This window comes from Triturus cristatus, chromosome 3_2 (genome assembly GCF_964204655.1).
Source record: "Triturus cristatus chromosome 3_2, aTriCri1.1, whole genome shotgun sequence".
Taxonomy (NCBI): Eukaryota; Metazoa; Chordata; class Amphibia; order Caudata; family Salamandridae; genus Triturus; species Triturus cristatus.
Window position 1 is genome coordinate 325,530,103 of NC_140584.1, and position 21,239 is coordinate 325,551,341.

Consider the following 21,239-nt stretch of genomic DNA (forward strand, 5'->3'; position numbering starts at 1 on the left):
TTCCTTGGTTTTACTGCTATCTTCTACTGTTGTAATGTCTGCTTGCTAGTTGCCTTTCGGTTCTATGGTTTTTGGCTGTATTGTGGGGTATGTACTGTTTGTTGAATGGGCGGTTACTCTAGTCGATGTTCTAGAGATTTCAGATTCTTCTTGGGTATGCTTACCTGCTTCTGGGTCCGCTGGTGGTTCCTCTGCTTGACATGTGCTGTAGCCCCTTTTGGTCTTATGAGTTGGGGGTCGTAGATGACTCTGTAACTCCTGCCCTGATTGTTCCCTGGTTGTGTCGTTTGTAATGGTCAAGGTTCCTATTCTTGTTTTGAATGGGGTCTCTTTAACTAATTGATTGTGTTGCAGGGATTCCGCTCATGCACAGAACTATGCGCGGGAAACCAGGACCTCAGTGAATTGCGGTGTACCAAAAACTCACCTCAGTACCGAGAACCCCTATCCGACTAGCATCAGTGTCTCATTCGCTCTCCGTATCATCTTGAAGCGACCAATGATTAGACAACCCAGAACACGCGACTTAGAGTACTCTCAGGAATGGTGGGAATTAGAAATACCTGTTCGTTATTATTCTCATATCAGTCCACAACAAGAGTAATCAGAGACACAGTAAAGTTCAAAATGTTTATTTTATAAACTACATGTTCTAAGATGCAGTACTTTGGCTAACATAAGCGGACAAATGATTAAAAATAAAACCATCAGCATTGTTACAATACCATAGAAAATGAAGGGAGAAATCATATTACAAATGATAGTGGAATACAACCACCCTCCCTTCGCTAATAAACTAGTATTATTAAACTAATAGAAGGTCTCTAGGTTTGAATGGGGAACCCCATACCGTAAATATCAGCTTAGGTGAATCACATCACAGGATCAGCTTTGCTCTGTGTCTGGAAAAAGTCTTCTCCAATGTGTGCCTCATGCATGCAAACTGCAATATTAAAGGCACTCGAGTTTCAGATATTTGCAGCTGTGTGCGTGTTATGGGCTACAGCGTGGGCCGATCAACCTGAATTCAAAAGCATACATTGCTTGTTGGCCCTGACTGTTTCTGCACACAATGTTCAGACCAAGGTCGTAGTGCATGTCTGGGGATGTGAACAACAGACCGTTCTCATGTGACGAAAAGGCAAGCAAGCAGTTTTCATATAATAACATCTATCTATAGTGTTGTGTACAAAAAGCAGCAAAAGTGGCAAGATGACGCTTATGCTAACATAGCAATGTGTGTAACTTGAACTCCATCTCCACTACACCCTCCCTTGATCGGACCACGAACCACTAGGAATTCAAATTAGGAACGCAGAGTTCAAGTTCGACAGAGACAGAACCAAGTGCATATATTGGTCATCCATATGAATGGTAGTGAAAGTTCGAAAAACCATCGTAAAATGAAAAAGAAAGAGAATAAATGGGAAAGAAAAAATATGTGTGATAACTCGCAAAGACTCGGCAGAGCCTAAATGTCGAGTCAAACAAACCAAAAAAAAAAATAAAAAAATGGGGAGAATCACGGAAGATGGACGACCTCCAAGTTAATCCATCAACGTGTAAGCACAATAAGTAGCGACAGCCTCCAAGAGGAAGTCATTATAATGTTCTGTACATGATTCCGCCATCCAGTGTAACAAAGTAAATGAACATACATGTTCCTCGATAACTGGAGCCTCTAGCACAATGAGAGGACAACTTGCGTGTTCTTCAAGATAACTGCTCGCCAAGAAGTCATACGCTGCCGTATAGATGTCCCAATTTCCTAGGACTCCATGTGCCGCTCCACAGACCATAATCCCGATACCAGAACAGTCCAACTCATGAGCCACTAAGGGACTCATCAGTCGATCATAATCCAGGGCAGGAGACACCAAGTTCGACAGGCACAAATCCAGAGCCTATCCGAAACGATAATCTAGGCAATGAAAAACAGGTTGCACGCAAGTACAGTAGGACAATCCATAGGCTACGCTTAAAGTGCCCAGTGGTAATGTTCCATAATATTCAAGCATCCGGTTACGAAGTTGGAGCAGCCATGGTAGGCTGTCGAGTGACACATATTGTGCAGCCATTGCCCAGCAAGCAGACCAACAGGAGCACACCAGCCATGAGGGCGATAATCAACGGGAGCCCGCCGAAGATGCTGGAAAAAACAGAATGAAAAAATGCTGGTATCACACCAAAAATCATTTGGAAGGAGGTCACGAGGCCGGAGCCCACAACTTTGAAAAAATGCGCCAAGCCAGTTGTTGACGAGGCATTGAATATAGTACAAATCAGAGCACCGAAGTGAAGGGGGATATCAGTATTTAAAAGTGCCTGCATCTCGGTGCGGGTGTTAGCCACGTGAAGGACGAATGTTTCACGGAAGGAAGTCGGTGGGACCTCTTTTTGAGACAATAGAGCCCTTATTCTGTTCATCTTGTTGAACTCTGCTTTCAAGGTTGGGATGGAAGGCCAGATGGTGGATACATCCAGTCTCCCATGCGGGGGCGGGAAAAGGACACTTTTACAGCAGACTACTCGTTGTGAGACAGTCACAACGTAGGGAACCCCCATTAGCATTCCGCAGCAAGCTTCATTATTCAAAAGCAAATAACTACCGTTAGCTAACAATGTAAAAGTGGGCATAATAGCTGGCACAGGAATCCCTTTTAGAACGCAAGCCAAATTTGGTGCCTGAACGTAGCACGCACCATGCAATTGTATTGTATATGCCAACAAACAATCGAGTGATCAGACGTGGAAGTACATTCCTCACCTTTCAAATAAACTTCTTTACCTTCTCTCATGCACCTGTATGTAAATGGGAGTGACCAAACTTCATGCAGGAAAGCAGTACCCAATGGTTCATATCTGCCTAGGGCATAATGTTTCATACATGAACTGAACTTAAACAAAGGAAATAGGAAGGTGATTAACCCATGGATAAGCTACACAGCGGAGTTCAATTCGGCCACAGAGAAAGGCAAAGGTTCCAACTTTTCAATATGCAGTAATGAATATGTTGCATCTTTCATAGACATGAACTGTTGTTTTGCAGTCAGATTAAACAGCAGGAATAAAGACGATGTATTCATAATGTCCCAGGGAACTTTCCGAGCCTTCAATGTTTGCAAAGTCCATGCAAACTGCATTATAGAACGCAATTGATTTTGACCATGATATAAAACAGACAGATCATCCTGCACAATATCCACAACAGATGAAACAATATTATATAATGTGTAAATTCTGGAAGAAAGGGTGTTAATGCTACTATCGATGACAGCTAGCACTTTTTCCAAATTGGCTTGAACAATAGCTCTCAATCTGGAAGCAGCTTCAATTTGCGATAACTTCCAAACTTCATTATAAATAGCATACACCCACATTTTGGACCTACCATCCACGGGACCCTTAACAAAATGATTCAAATCTATTTTGTCATGTAATTTTGATAAATTAAGTTTAACAGATGCCAAGGTGGAATGTTGCAGCCAGTTCTGGCATAACTTCCCTACAGAGTAGGTAGTAACTGAATGGGAAGATTCAAAGTGGAGGTCTACTCGAACCTCTGTATATCCAGGATGTAGACCCAGAAAACGATGTTGACAGGAATCTGAGCTCTTCTGCCATATCAACCATCCTTCATGATCTAACTGTGAAATTTTGAAGGATGTATTAGTAATATATGACTGCAACTCATCAAGGGACAGATCTGTGTGAGTATCCCATGTTGGATAAGCACCCAGATCAGGAATAGAGGGGGAATTAAACTTTTTAGAAGTAGCCAATCCAAAGCAGGTGGTCTGGAAAATGGTAGATTTCAAAAACAACTTGTGGTTCGGGATGAGGCAAGCACGATGCAGAGCCTCTGTTCCTTGTACCTGCCATGTTTTAGAACTCCAAACAGATTTAAGATTATTAGTATCTTTCCACAGCTCATAGACCCCAATAGCCAACTCATCCATAAAGGACTTGGAATACAATGATTTAGTGTGGGTCAGCCTAACTTTGGAAGCTGACTCCACCGCCACTTTAAAATAAAAGGCTTCAGAGGGCCAAAGTTCTGTCAATTAGTCTAATTGTAGATCTTCGGTGAGATAGTGTCCATTTCTAAGCCAAAAAAATACCACCACAAATCCAATGATCATAAACCAAAAAATACTTATGAGCAACAGCCAAATGTAAGTCCAGGGGGGGGGTTAAAAAATGTCTCTTAAACCAAGAAGCAAAAATATAAACTTTTGATGGGGTAATGGAAGTCATAGAGTTAGTGTCAAATGAAAAACATGACTGGTCAACTGCAGTTGATTGTAAACCAGGCAACAACACATCTGTGGGATAAGTATACTCAGTATCTTCAGGTGGACCACCAGCCGGTGGTGGTAACAAAGGATTAGTAACTGTATGCATCTCAATGGCAATGTCAGGTCTGGTGGAAGACGCCGGAGCCAAAACAGAATTTCTCAGCATTGCTGGACAAGAGACTGCTGGAGTCATACTAAGAAGAATCGGCCACTCGCTGTAGTTTGACATTGTCAATAGAGATGTACCTGTTATCCTTGCGACCAGGAAGTGGAGGTAAAATGACTGTTCTTGTACCCTGCACGCCAAGCACTGGTACTGGAGCACGATAAAAGGGGCCTAACTCCTTCTTGTTCTCCACCTTCTCACGGACCAGGTCACCAACTCGAGGTAACCAGCCGACTACCGGAATCTGAAGTGCAGCATCAGTTGTGGAGGGCAAGTGTTCCTTTGCAAGACTGTCTCTGGTCTCTTGTAGATTCTGTAATACAGCACAGTGATCATCTACGTCAAAGGGTGCGGCTGACGCCGCCATGTCTAGACCATCAAGGTCCGGGACAAACATCTTTATGCCAAAGAGCATTTCGTATGGGGTCCGCCCACCCAGAGACCTTCTAGGGAGATTATTAAGTGCACGTTGTACATTATACAGATGAGCTAACCAGTTCCTGCCAGTGCCTAAGACCCTAGCTGTCAGGGATTGCTTTAAGTCACGGTTCATTCGTTCCACAACACTATTGCCCTCAGGCCATTATGGAGACAAAAATTTGACTTGGACCCCCAAAGATCTCATGGCTTCTTTGTACGCCTTAGACCTTGGTCAGAATGAAGGGTACCACTTGCGAAAATTCCCACAAAGACACGCAAATCCCTGATGACAGTTCGAGCACCAGCACTCCTTTGTGGCCATACCCAAAGAAAACGTGTGCACGAATCCACTGCAACTAAGATGTACTTATACGCAGTATCAGAGGAGAAAGGACTGCAGTGATCTAGCTAAACACACCCAAGTGGTTTATTAGATATGTACAACTAAGTTTGTGGTGGGCGCTCAGCAGTCGATGGTTTAATCTGCTGGCAAATGTCACAATTAAGAACATAAGTACGAGTTTGTTTATATAATCTGCGCCACCAGTAACGTTGTTATAAGAGAGTAACAATCGCTGAAACACCGGCATGGGCAGAGGCCATACCTTCGTGAGCAGCTGTTATCAAGGAAAGTCTGCACTCTGCGTTGGGAATCAATCTGTTACCAACGTCGTTAATTCTCACATAGGGAACTTTATCGGGACTTAAATGATAAGAGTACCGAGAAGGGAAACCTCTAGGGTAATTACTGCCCTTCTCTGTTGCAGCAATAGCTGCCAAGATGTCATCATCAATCTTACTCTTGGGTCTTGTAACTGCTGCTACTAGATATGTTGCCACTGCTGTTTTCGCTGTTTTCGCTGCTTTGTCAGCTAACCTGTTCCCAACAGCGTAGACACCAACTCGCTGGTGCCCAAGAGTGTGAATTACATTCACGAGACGCAGATTCTGTTTAAATTCTGCCACTCGAACCCAAAGCATTTTATGCTTCATTGTGCTACCTTTGGAATCGCGATATTCATTCTGAGACCAAAAGAATAAATTGTCATTAAAAGACTGTACACAGTAAAACGAGTCACTCACTATAAGAGTGGTAACTCGTGGATCAGTAAACTCCAGTGCAAGCACAAGAGCACGTAGCTCTGCCAATTGTGTGGTACAATCACCCAGTGACTGCGTATGCACGACATCTGACTTGAATTCACCATTCACAAAAGTACCAGCCACAATTGCGCAGGCCGCTGAATATGCATGCTTGGATCTCGTCGCCGGTTGCGCCGAACCGTCAGTGTAAATGATGCAATGGTAATCCTCAAGCGGGCGCAAAGACAGAAGAGCTGGATGAACGAATTCATACTGCAAATACTCCTGAGTCTGTAATGAGGCATCAAAGATGTAGGTGACATCCGGGGATGTCAAGGAAGTGGCCCATTGTATCCAACGAGGATGCAAAGCTTTCGAATTAGGTACACTGGCTTTCATCACCGCCTCTAGAGCAGGATAAGGTGTAACAACCAACATGCGTTTCCCCTGCGACAGCGCTCTTTCCTTCAGAATCGCCATCTGCACTGCAGTCAAAACTTTCTCAACCGTGGAAAAACGCATTTCAGCCGAAGTGTACAGGTGTGATTTGTAAGCAATGGAGACTGTGTCACCCTCATTGAACGTTAAGTACGTGAAACCCACTGCGCCAGGCACAATTCTTATTACTAGGTTAGTGTGGTTATCACGTGTTAGTAAGTATTTTGAAGCAAGAAGATCAGCCTGCAAAGATTGCAAGATAGCCGAATGCTCTGACAGCCAGCTCGATTTGGAAAAATGAGGTTGTACCAAGGCATATAGCGGCTTAATACGCTGGGCATAATCGGGAATATAAGTACGCCCGAAATTTAGAAAACCCAGCAAAGATTGTAATTTTTTCAGTGTTGTTGGAGCACGCAGACATGCGCACTTCTCCAGGAAGTGAGGGGCTAATCCTCGACCTTCATTGTTGAGCTTGTAGCCCAAAAACAACACTGTATACTCTGCAATGTGAGACTTTGCAAAGTTGAATTTGTATCCGAAGTCCGCAAACATAACAAATATGCGGTCAATGCGACACAGATGCGGCCATAATTCGTTGTCTGTGAGATAGATATAATCAACATACGAGTACGCATCAGGGTCAATGCTCTCTAACAGAGAGACTACACGTGCGGCAAAGACGCCAGGGCTGTTTTTATAGCCCATGGCTAATCTCTTAAACTGTTTTTGTTTGCCGCCAGAAGTAAAAGCTGTCCATTGACTACTAATAGAGGACAGATGATGGATGAAAAAGCCATTAGATATGTCAAGTGTAGTTTTAAACCTTTTTCTCACGAGACTACCAATGAGGGCAGAACTGTGGGTATTCTGTACGGCACATGTCCGACAATGAGAGTTCAAATGCCGGTAATCTAAACTAGGCGGTACGACCCATCAGGTTTAGTGACAGTGAATAAAGGATTATTCATGGGTGAAGGAAAATAAAATAGACGTTCCCGAGCAAGAACAAGGCAGTTAAGCCAGTAAGTAATAATTCTCAATTAGAGTGACAAGAATAATTCAAAGTCCAATGTATCAAAAAAGGATTTCTTCTTTATTTTCCTTAGTCTTCTTCGTTCACATTAACAGCACCAAGGTAAGAACAGTAGCCAACACGTGTTTCGTCTCGGGTAGGTTGCCCGGCGACTTCCTCAGGGCTACAACAATAACAATAAAAGTAATTCAATTCACAATCTTTGCCACTTCTGATTACATTTCTACACAAAATTCAGTTGTGAATAGAAATAAAACCGAAGTATGGTGTAAATCAGATAAGAAGAAAAATAACAGACCAAACATTAAGAAAAACCGAAAGATATCCACCCAGTGGGAGAAACAGAAAATCAAGGTGCTAAGCCACACCCTTAACCGAGAAGAAGAAGAAGAGAAAAAGAAACGCTCACAGCAGAGGAACACCTCTTAAGAGAAGGGAGACGGAAGGCTACTCCTTATTACACCTGAATTTGGCTCCCGAAAGATGAGATTGGATAGGAGACCCAATAATATCTAGTATGTCATTAAAGACATATGACAGAAGATGTCCAATCACATCTCAATAGAAATCATAAACCATTGACTCACCATAGAAGTAAATCTCATAAACAGTATATGTTCGTTGATCCACCACATTTATAATATATTTTTTTCGATGTGGGTCCATACGATTTTGATCATCTGTTTACAAAGAATATATATCTAAAAAAGGGGAGAGGATAGGGAAGGACATCAGCTAGTGGCCTACTCCACACTAGACAAAAGTTAGTCCATAACAGAGGCCACAATGTCCTTAATTAACGTTGCTTAAAAGAAAGCCCTTTCTATCACAGCATGATACCCTCTAAATATGAGAAATAGCGATAAGAGGGGAAACGAAGTGAAAAAGGGTCAAGAATGAGCCTTTCTTACTGAACCCATGCCTGTTAAGAAGCGATATTCTCAAAGGGCAAATGCACTCTATGTATCACAACAGGTGTATTACTAATATTAAAATGTTACCTTAAACACTTTCTCAAACCCGATCAAAGAATCAGATGAAAGGGGTACTTTAACGTATCTAAAAGGAAAAGACCAAACAAATAAGTAAAAAAACTGCTAAAATCACTGTCTATCTATGTGAAACGAGAATTTATTAAAACGAGTATATCTGAGACATGTATTCCACTGATACAAAGCTTCACCACTTAACTTCAATAAGAGTCTATATGCATCAAATCCCGTGCTGACAATAAACATGAAAAAAATGATGTAGCGCGCGGACCCCATAAGTGGCTACAAACAGACAATTTAAGTAGATACTGACATTGCGTGCCGTTACTAGTCAGAGACTGAGCCCAGTATTTTGCTACAGACATTCACAGGAAAGGCCAAAAGAAATGTATATACTACCGGTTCCCACTATGTCAGCACAGTACTCCAATGTACATCAGCACCAACTCAAAGATATATCAAAGTACTCACCCAAGAAACAGACAGAAGCAGAAGGGAGAGTACTCCAAACGCCACCAGTATTCGATGTAAGTATCAGCCCGGGCGCCACCTGAGATTCCAATTTATCCGTGTGCACGCCATTCACAACGCGGACGTCTCCTTCCAATGGTTAGAGGAAGGACCAATCTTAGCAGCATCCACATTGGCCGCCATCTTAGAACGTGCAAAAGCCCCACATTAAAATACAGAAAATATATATATCGGAGCTAGTGGGGAGGCTTGACAGAATCGATACTGTAAGATATGACAAATTAATCCCTTCACGAACAACAACCGATCAAGTGACTTCGTTGTTGTTTGTTTTTAATATCAAAAACGCCTACTCTTATCAATCCATAAGACATAATTAAGCCATATCCTCGAGAATGACCAGTCATAATGCGCCATCTAATGCACTTACCGCCATCTTAAGGGATGTAAAAGCCCCATATCCAATTGTAGAAAAAAGAATAAAACAGAACTAATGGAGACGCTTACGAAGTATCAGTACTAAGTGGTTTCTTGGGTACAAATCATGGTCTAAAAAAGGGCTTGAATATATCGATTCCCAGATTAAACCACTAAAACCCAAATCAAAGTGATCGTGTGAAAATATATATCACCTGTCTCGAAAATCTAAAAACGCATCAAATCAGTCAATTCAGGTGAACTGTTATCAGGGTCACCAATACATCCTAGAGTTCAAACTATTTCCCCATTGCTAAGTAAGACTCCTAAGGACCGTAAACCGCCGATCAAGTTCCAAGAGCAAGCCACTTATTACCATATAATAACAGAGGGGGAGCATAATCCCTAATGCAATAAGTAAGTAGGGATCACATTTCTCACAATTAAGGTGTACTAAGAAAAACGGGAAAGACAGAGGAGAACAAAAATGAGGTTAAAGTGAAGGGCACAAGTCAGAACAAGATGGTGTATATATTCTGTGGAAAAGACAGAGAGATTGAATAAGACCTAAAGCACATATTCACATAACAAGGTCTATTTTACAGATCAGTACATTGGGCATAACATTGCCAAACAAGAGATCTAAGGTTACACATCAACAAAGGCAACAAAAGTATGGCAGTAAAGTGATGCCTGTAAACAGTTGCTTTCAGTAAAGTTGGACACAATACAAAAAAGCCTTTAATCATGGAGAAAATAATGCAGTTCATGATCGACATTGATCCCACATTCCACTGCCTGTAATTTAAGGATCCATCGGGCCTCGCATTGGCGTAGTCTTAACTCCCTATTGCCACCCCGGGGGTCAAATTTAACAACTTCTATACCATGGAAGCGAAAGCCTAGTGATTTATCCTGATTGGGGCAGATTGAGGCATGATGGCCCAAAGGATATCTGACATCAAGGTTCTTAACTACACGAAAATGTTCAGCCATTCGTTCTTTAAGTGGGGGAATGGTACTGCCCACATAAATCTTCTGACACTTGCACTGAATAACATAGACTACAAATTTCGTCAGACAGTCTATGTGATCATAAATCTGGTATTTACGCGAGCCATTATATTCAAAAGCTTTTATGCCTCTTTCAGTCATTCTACACATATTGCAGGTGCCACAAGCGTAAGAACCAATATTCATTTGTCTCAGCCAAGTAGTTTTGTTACATTGTTTTTTTGGATAGCTTGGGCTAATAAAGCTCTGGATGTTTCTGCCTTTCCTATACACGATATTAGGTGATTTAGGGATGTACTTTTCTAAGGAACTATCAGCAGTTAATAAAGGCCAGTTTTTCTTAAGTATTCCAAATAATTTATGGGACCAAGGGTGGTAGTTGGTCACCAAACTCACATTCGAATCCAGTCTTTTTGTTTTTTTAGAGATGGTACTCAAAGTGTCAGATCGCTGGAGTCGCATGGCTCTCTTCTTTGCCTTGTGAATCGTGTCTTTGGGATATCCCCTAACAAGGAACCTGGTCTCAATATCTTTCAAATTCTTATTAAAATCCTCCTCTCTACTGCAGTTCCTACGTGCTCTGAGCATCTCTCCAAAAGGTATCGCATGAATTTGGCTCTTTGGATGTGCACTCCTAGCGTGTAATAAGGAGTTGCACGCAGTGGATTTTCTGTACATCCTGCTATGTATTTTACCCTCATGGTGGAATAATTCTAAATCCAGAAAGATGATTTTCTCCAGATCTGATGTCATAGTAAATGACATGTTGTGAATATTGTTGTTCATATGTGTAAAAAAATCAATGAGGTCTTCATTACTGCCTGTCCAAATAAGTAGACAGTCATCGATATATCTTCCAAAATACAAGATATAATCGTGCCACCTGGCTCCAGAAGGGCCCCAGATATGCCCCGCCTCAAACCATCCCATGAAGAGACAGGCAAAGGACGGTGCAAATCTGGAACCCATCGCAGTACCGCAGGTCTGTAGGTACCACTCGTCATTAAAGAGAAAGGCATTATTTTTTAAAATAAGAAGCGACATCTCAACCAACATCTCAGAATGTTCCAACAATTCTACAGGTCGTCGGTATAGAAAGTGTTTTAAAGCTTGTATACCATGTTCGTGCAGGATATTCGTATATAACGAAACAACGTCCATCGTAACGAATCTCATTCCATGATCCCATGTCAAGTCATTTAAGATATTAAGCACATGTTTCGTGTCCTTAATATAGGAAGGGAGGTTACTCACATAAGTTTGTAGAAATTTATCCACAAATTCCGCAACCTTTTCTGTGGCTCCCCCAATCCCAGATATTATGGGCCTGCCTGGCATCAACAAGGCCTTTTGTCATCTGATGAGTATACCTATCTAAAGATAGATAAACCTAGATATCCGTGCATGTACTCCCTCCCTAAGATACACAAAAGTCTCACTGCACCTCCAGGCAGGCCCATAATATCTGGGATTGGGGGACCCACAGAAAAGGTTGCGGAATTTGTGGATAAATTTCTACAAACTTATGTGAGTAACCTCCCTTCCTATATTAAGGACACGAAACATGTGCTTAATATCTTAAATGACTTGACATAGGATCATGGAATGAGATTCGTTACGATGGACGTTGTTTCGTTATATACGAATATCCTGCACGAACATGGTATACAAGCTTTAAAACACTTTCTATACCGACGACCTGTAGAATTGTTGGAACATTCTGAGATGTTGGTTGAGATGTCGCTTCTTATTTTAAAAAATATTGCCTTTCTCTTTAATGACGAGTGGTACCTACAGACCTGCGGTACTGCGATGGGTTCCAGATTTGCTCCGTCCTTTGCCTGTCTCTTCATGGGATGGTTTGAGGCGGGGCATATCTGGGGCCCTTCTGGAGCCAGGTGGCACGATTATATCTTGTATTTTGGAAGATATATCGATGACTGTCTACTTATTTGGACAGGCAGTAATGAAGACCTCATTGATTTTTTTACACATATGAACAACAATATTCACAACATGTCATTTACTATGACATCAGATCTGGAGAAAATCATCTTTCTGGATTTAGAATTATTCCACCATGAGGGTAAAATACATAGCAGGATGTACAGAAAATCCACTGCGTGCAACTCCTTATTACACGCTAGGAGTGCACATCCAAAGAGCCAAATTCATGCGATACCTTTTGGAGAGATGCTCAGAGCACGTAGGAACTGCAGTAGAGAGGAGGATTTTAATAAGAATTTGAAAGATATTGAGACCAGGTTCCTTGTTAGGGGATATCCCAAAGACACGATTCACAAGGCAAAGAAGAGAGCCATGCGACTCCAGCGATCTGACACTTTGAGTAACATCTCTAAAAAAACAAAAAGACTGGATTCGAATGTGAGTTTGGTGACCAACTACCACCCTTGGTCCCATAAATTATTTGGAATACTTAAGAAAAACTGGCCTTTATTAACTGCTGATAGTTCCTTAGAAAAGTACATCACTAAATCACCTAATATCGTGTATAGGAAAGGCAGAAACATCCAGAGCTTTATTAGCCCAAGCTATCCAAAAAAACAATGTAACAAAACTACTTGGCTGAGACAAATGAATATTGGTTCTTACGCTTGTGGCACCTGCAATATGTGTAGAATGACTGAAAGAGGCATAAAAGCTTTTGAATATAATGGCTCGCGTAAATACCAGATTTATGATCACATAGACTGTCTGACGAAATTTGTAGTCTATGTTATTCAGTGCAAGTGTCAGAAGATTTATGTGGGCAGTACCATTCGCCCACTTAAATAACGAATGGCTGAACATTTTCGTGTAGTTAAGACCCTTGATGTCAGATATCCTTTGGGCCATCATGCCTCAATCTGCCCCAATCAGGATAAATCACTAGGCTTTCGCTTTCATGGTATAGAAGTTGTTAAATTTGACCCCCGGGGTGGCAATAGGGAGTTAAGACTACGCCAATGCGAGGCCCGATGGATCCTTAAATTACGGGCAGTGGAATGTGGGATCAATGTCGATCATGAACTGCATTATTTTCTCCATGATTAAAGGCTTTTTTGTATTGTGTCCAACTTTACTGAAAGCAACTGTTTACAGGCATCACTTTACTGCCATACTTTTGTTGCCTTTGTTGATGTGTAACCTTAGATCTCTTGTTTGGCAATGTTATGCCCAATGTACTGATCTGTAAAATAGGCCTTGTTATGTGAATATGTGCTTTAGGTCTTATTCAATCTCTCTGTCTTTTCCACAGAATATATACACCATCTTGTTCTGACTTGTGCCCTTCACTTTAACCTCATTTTTGTTCTCCTCTGTCTTTCCCGTTTTTCTTAGTACACCTTAATTGTGAGAAATGTGATCCCTACTTACTTATTGCATTAGGGATTATGCTCCCCCTCTGTTATTATATGGTAATAAGTGGCTTGCTCTTGGAATTTGATCGGCTGTTTACGGTCCTTAGGAGTCTTACTTAGCAATGGGGAAATAGTTTGAACTCTAGGATGTATTGGTGACCCTGATAACAGTTCACCTGAATTGACTGATTTGATGCGTTTTTAGATTTTCGAGACAGGTAATATATATTTTCACACGATCACTTTGATTTGGGTTTTAGTGGTTTAACCTGGGAATCGATATATTCAAGCCCTTTTTTAGACCATGATTTGTACCCAAGAAACCACTTAGTACTGATACTTCGTAAGCGTCTCCATTAGTTCTGTTTTATTCTTTTTTCTACAATTGGATATGGGGCTTTTACATCCCTTAAGATGGCGGTAAGTGCATTAGATGGAGCATTATGACTGGTCATTCTCGAGGATATGACTTAATTATGTCTTATGGATTGATAAGAATAGGCGTTTTTGATATTAAAAACAAACAACAACGAAGTCACTTGATCGGTTGTTGTTCGTGAAGGGATTAATTTGTCATATCTTACAGTATCGATTCTGTCAAGCCTCCCCACTCCGATATATATATTTTCTGTATTTTAATGTGGGGCTTTTGCACGTTCTAAGATGGCGGCCAATGTGGATGCTGCTAAGATTGGTCCTTCCTCTAACCATTGGAAGGAGACGTCCGCGTTGTGAATGGCGTGCACACGGATAAATTGGAATCTCAGGTGGCGCCCAGGCTGATACTTACATCGAATACTGGTGGCGTTTGGAGTACTCTCCCTTCTGCTTCTGTCTGTTTCTTGGGTGAGTACTTTGATATATCTTTGAGTTGGTGCTGATGTACATTGGAGTACTGTGCTGACATAGTGGGAACCGGTAGTATATACATTTCTTTTTGCCTTTCCTGTGTATGTCTGTAGCAAAATACTGGGCTCAGTCTATGACTAGTAACGGCACGCAATGTCAGTATCTACTTAAATTGTCTGTTTGTAGCCACTTATGGGGTCCGCGCGCTACATCATTTTTTTCATGTTTATTGTCAACACGGGATTTGATGCATATAGACTCTTATTGAAGTTAAGTGGTGAAGCTTTGTATCAGTGGAATACATGTCTCAGATATACTCGTTTTAATAAATTCTCGTTTCACATAGATAGACAGTGATTTTAGCAGTTTTTTGACTTATTTGTTTGGTCTTTTCCTTTTAGATACGTTAAAGTACCCCTTTCATCTGATTCTTTGATCGGGTTTGAGAAAGTGTTTAAGGTAACATTTTAATATTAGTAATACACCTGTTGTGATACATAGAGTGCATTTGCCCTTTGAGAATATCGCTTCTTAACAGGCATGGGTTCAGTAAGAAAGGCTAATTCTTGACCCTTTTTCACTTCGTTTCCCCTCTTATCGCTATTTCTCATATTTAGGGGGTATCATGCCGTGATAGAAAGGGCTTTCTTTTAAGCAACGTTAATTAAGGACATTGTGGCCTCTGTTATGGACTAACTTTTGTCTAGTGTGGAGTAGGCCACTAGCTGATGTCCTTCCCTATCCTCTCCCCTTTTTTAGATATATATTCTTTGTAAACAGATGATCAAAATCGTATGGACCCACATAGAAAAAAATATATTATAATGTGGTGGATCAACGAACATATACTGTTTATGAGATTTACTTTTATGGTGAGTCAATGGTTTGAGATTTCTATTGAGATGTGATTGGACATCTTCTGTCATATGTCTTTAATGACATACTAGATATTATTGGGTCTCCTATCCAATCTCATCTTTCGGGAGCCAAATTCAGGTGTAGTAGGGAGTAGCCTTCCGTCTCCCTTCTCTTAAGAGGTGTTCCTCTGCTGTGAGCGTTTCTTTTTCTCTTCTTCTTCTCGGTTAAGGGTGTGGCTTAGCACCTTGATTTTCTGTTTCTCCCACTGGGTGGATATCTTTCGGTTTTTCTTAATGTTTGGTCTGTTATTTTTCTTCTTATCTGATTTACACCATACTTCGGTTTTATTTCTATTCACAACTGAATTTTGTGTAGAAATGTAATCAGAAGAGGCAAAGATTGTGAATTGAATTACTTTTATTGTTATTGTTGTAGCCCTGAGGAAGTCGCCGGGCAACCTACCCGAGACGAAACACGTGTTGGCTACTGTTCTTACCTTGGTGCTGTTAATGTGAACAAAGAAGACTAAGGAAAATAAAGAAGAAATCCTTTTTTGATACATTGGACTTTGAATTATTCTTGTCACTCTAATTGAGAATTATTACTTACTGGCTTAACTGCCTTGTTCTTGCTCGGGAACGTCTATTTTATTTTCTAGTGTCTTTCTCCTATCACTTGTGTAACGGAGAAATATTGGGGCATAGGTGGCTGTCCCTTTTGATGTTTCCCTAGAGCACTTCTCTAATTTAGAATTACACAATTGACAGGATTTTGGATATGCGCGAAGGTGTAACCCTGCCATGGTTCTAAGTTACATTATTCATGGGTGACACGCGTTTCAATTACACCTTGATATTCCAATTGTTGAAGGATTTCTGCGACTTGAGATCTAGCTTCGCGTCGCATGGGATATTGGGGTTGCGGCTGGGGCATAGACCGCAAAGGAATCTCATGGCTTGGCGACAATTTATCCCACCCAACCTGAGTACGGTACAAAGCCGGAGCAAGCACTTGAGCCCACTCTTCCACAAACTTTTGAGCGTGATCCCTTGGCACTGTGTGCACAAAGGATGGGAGGATTAGCTCCTCCCCTCTAGGAGCGGCCAAAATGAAAGATGGGGGCCAATCTTCCTCTGCTAATAGAATATCATATGTAGAGGTCAGATTATCCCAAAAAATCCCTTGTATTGTACGTTGTATGTCACCTTCAATTAAAAGGACTATATCATATAGTCTGTCAGGGGGAGCCACTCTAGTATCCGCAGTTTCTACAGTAATGAACGTGTCAGTTGCTGTCGCCTCCAGATATGGACGCAGTGCTTGCCGCACTACTGTAACCTCCGCTGGTCTGTCGAGCAGTGTTAGTGCCCATGTCAGGTTCCGAAACTGTGTTCTCACTATCTGTGGCATACCTCGCTGTTAGTGCAGCAACCTTCTTCTTCTGAAACGGGCGACCGCCGCCTCCGGACCGTGTTGATCTTGAACACGTTTGATGACGGAGGGAAGTACGGCCATAGATGGGGTGCCGAAGCACTTCGAGTAGACCGCTGCAAAAACTTTACCCTAGTTGTCACAATTGGCCACTTCCGGGACTAAGTCTTTCTGCAAACTAATGGTGAGTATCCTGTGTTTCTCCACAGGAGTAGAGTGCGGAAATACTGCTTCCATATGGTCAAATTTCTCAGCAAGCCAATAATATTTTGGGGGCGATTGCCCATTACCGAATTAACCATGACGGGACTAATGACAATCGCGGCCGGGCCAGCTGGCTGCCCCGCAACAACTGGTGTCCCTACCTGTAGATTGTGTGAAACGTATTGCACTAAAGCCCGATGTACTGTAATCAGGGCTGTATGGAGGACATGTAACTCATCCACCGTAGCATTCAAATAACGAGGTGTAAATCCAGCCAGTACCGGACAAGTGGCCCCTGGAATGGACAAAGGGCCCAAACGAACCGGTGTAACCATGTGGGGGAGGGCGCCATTAAACCAAATGCGATGCTGCCAAGCCGAAACAGGAATCTCCTGTGTCCTATATGGCGTATAATTCGCTAGGACCTGCATGGGAGTATAGGAGTGAAACGTACTATCGTCCGCATTCACCGCCGACAAAGTAACCCAAGAGTAAAACAACTCGTAGGGATAGGACGCATTGGCACTCACCACAAAGATGACAGCCATCCCATCGTCCGGCACCCCGAACTGCGTCAAATGACGCCGGAGAGGTGCACGGCTATGCGCCGCAATAGGCACCGCAGCCATAAGGACACAGAGAAGAAAAACAATCTATGAAAATAGTAGCACAAAAAGGGGGTTCAAACAAGAAAAACCTTTTTAATTGACAAGCTTGACCGAACCTATAGAGAAACTATCAGGTAGGTTAAAACCGTCACTCCCGTTATCCGGAAACAAGAGCGAGGGCGTTGTGGACTAATATAAGCACTACTAAGGCGTTTCCAATCATAAGACCAAACATTAGGTGCGCCATGTTGCAGGGATTCTGCTCATGCACAGAACTATGCGCAGGAAACCAGGACCTCAGTGAATTGCGGTGTACCAAAAACTCACCTCAGTACCCAGAACCCCTATCCGACTAGCATCAGTGTCTCATTCGCTCTCCGTATCATCTCGACGCGACCAATGATTAGACAACCCAGAACACGCGACTTAGAGTACTCTCAGGAATGGTGGGAATTAGAGATACCTGTTCGTTATTATTCTCATATCAGTCCACAACAAGAGTAATCAGAGACACAGTAAAGTTTAAAATGTTTATTTTATAAACTATGTGTCCTAAGATGCAGTACTTTGGCTAGCATAAGCAGACAAATGGTTAAAAATAAAACCATCAGCATTGTTAAAATACCATAGAAAATGAAGGGAGAAATCATATTACAAATGATAGTGGAATACAACCACCCTCCCTTCGCTAATAAACTAGTATTATTAAACTAATAGAAGGTCTCTAGGTTTGAATGGGGAACCCCATACCATAAATATCAGCTTAGGTGAATCACATCACAGGTTCAGCTTTGCTCTGTGGAAAAAGTCTTCTCCAATGTGTGCCTCATGCATGCAAACTGCAATATTAAAGGCGCTCGAGTTTCAGATATTTGCAGCTGTGTGCGTGTTATGGCTAAAGCGTGGGCCGATCAACCTGAATTCAAAAGCATACATTGTTTGTTGGTCCAGAATTTTCAACACACAATGTTCAGACCAATGTCGCGGTGCACGTCTAGGGATGTGAACAACAGACCGTTCACATGTGAAGAAAAGGCAAGCCAGCAGTTTTCATATAATAACATCTATCTATAGTGTTGTGTGCAAAAAGCAGCAAAAGTGGCAACATGGCGTTTTAACTTCTAAGACGCTTATGCTAACATAGCAATGTGTGTACCTGGAACTCCGTCTCCACTACACCTGTGAACCAAACATTACCACATGTCTCAGTCATAAATGCTTAAACCTCTGAGCTATCCTGCTTCTTTGGCAAAAATATTTCATTTGAGAACCCCCGTATTCTGTTTTCTTTCCTCTTATCCACCTATATCTTCCATATCATTGCCCGACTGACTGCCGTGGTTCGGACATGCTCATTGTGGTTCTCGTTCACCTGCAGCCTGGGAGCCCAGCGAGAGGGTTTACCTCTATTGTTTAGAGTAGCAGACTGCTGATGGAACAGAGGTGTCAGAGTGCTAGGGCACGCCCTTGGTGTGGGTCTTTGGGCGCATTTAGTGGGGGATCCACTAGGGATTTATGGAGCACAGCTGAAATGGGCAGTGTCCTGGCACCTTAAACCTGGCACTTCACACCCACGCTTCAACCTACCACTTCCTACCTACCTACCTATTCTTGGTATCAGAGTCTACAGAGGTCAACTCACCGCACAGACACATTCACCCTCAGGTCAAAATGACCCTGTGATCCTATTGCAGATGAGTCCTTCATTCACACACAGTAGGTTAATAGAATCCCTCCTTCCACCCCTACTTTTCGACTTATGACAGTGTGGTCACTCTCCTCCTGGTCCTTATTGCTCAAGGTCTGTTGCAATACTAACATCGATCTCAAGGGGGGGGCCTTTCTGCCTTGAAATATTTAAATCTGCACCACCATACTCTACCTCCTTCAGTGGTACGTGCTTGAGATGGACAGCATTTTCTAACACACTCTCCTACCATGAACGACTCAGCGGCACTGACATGTGACTGCGTTTCTTGTAGCTCCCGTGACACTCACTGGGCTTAAATAAACATGACTGAGCTAGCCAGGTCACCTTTTCACTGGCCTGCAATGGAACCGATTAATTTAAAACAAATCTGGGCAGCCTTTCAGATGCAACCGCCTGACTTCTACCAGGGGTTCTCAAATCATTGTACATGTCAGACATGAGTCGTCCACGTAGCTTACCCAGTCCTGTTTTCTTACATTCTTTGCTTTGTGAAATGCGTACATTTGCTTTTCAATGTACATGCATGACTACACCTCGTGAATAAAAAGTAAACGAGCAGTGGACAAGTGACGACAATGGGAGGCCTCTGAGCTAATGACAAAAAACGCAGACCACGCAGACCGTCTGGTGTAGCATAAGTGAACTTGACACGTGAATGACTCTTTCAGAGCCCTCAACATATCTAGTCTTGTATGTGTGAAGCTCTGTGTTTTTGTATTACTGCCTGGGATTTGTAGTGCTGTTTAATTATAAAACCAGAACTACAGGTCCCAGAGTGCCTGACTGGATGAGCAACTCACGCTTCAACTGGGAAAGGTGAGAGCTCTGCATTTTCAAAGAACTGCTGTCCTTTCAGATGTGCCAGAGTGACATGAGACGGACACCGTACTGTTCTCCTAGGTTTGCAGAAAAACGTGCCAGTTATGTGACTGACTCTATACTATGCCCAACTAGGAGGCATTTGCATCATTGACTAATCTAACTAACTCCACCCAGAGCCTTCTGGCATTTTAACAGCACAGGCCTGTGACTTACCTTTTCAAGGCCCTGCCAACCTTTCAAAGTCGAGCCTCTACCACAACAGGCTTGACAGTCAGAGGAAATGGCCTAGCTGACTGACTAGATCCAGCCCTGACTGCTTTTCTGAAGTACCACCCTGCTGCACAATCCTCTTTTCCCTATGAGTAGATGGCATCCTGCCCTGGAAGGTTTTGGACGCGAGGCTGGTAGCACTTGTTTGCATAGAAAGCCTTAGAAGAAAGGGCTTAACGCTACCTGATCTAATTATCCTTTCTACAGTTCACGGGGTTAGGTCTTTTGGTACAGTGAGCTGTGTAGAAAACAAGCTCCACATCTGGTAGAGCTGCCCCAGCCTTTCATCTTCCCAAAACAGATTAAACGAACACATCACTGTGCACATTATATCCACATTTCATACTGTGCATCACCAGGTTAATCAAAATGGTTCTGAGCTGTGTCCTAAGCATTGAAAGCAGCTTATACAAGCACATTATAAACCAATTTCTGCTGTTTACTGTGTTGCTTTGCAGTGTCCTTGGACTGCATTTTTATCCACATTTAGCCTGTCCTTTAAAGTCACAACCTTTAAGCATTTAAGTGGTGACTCTGCCTTTCATCTTTATGAAATACAAAAGAACTATCCTGCCCAAACACATTAACGAAGTGGAGTATCTCACCTGTATCTGGGATAATCATTTCCCATACTTGACCAAGATAATCATATAGACACAATACATCAAACCAAGTTTAAATACATTTAATACAAAAATATCTAAAATATATAATTCAAGTTACATATACATACAGTATTAATCTGAAATTATGTAGATTATTATTTATATTTTACTTTATTTTAACAAA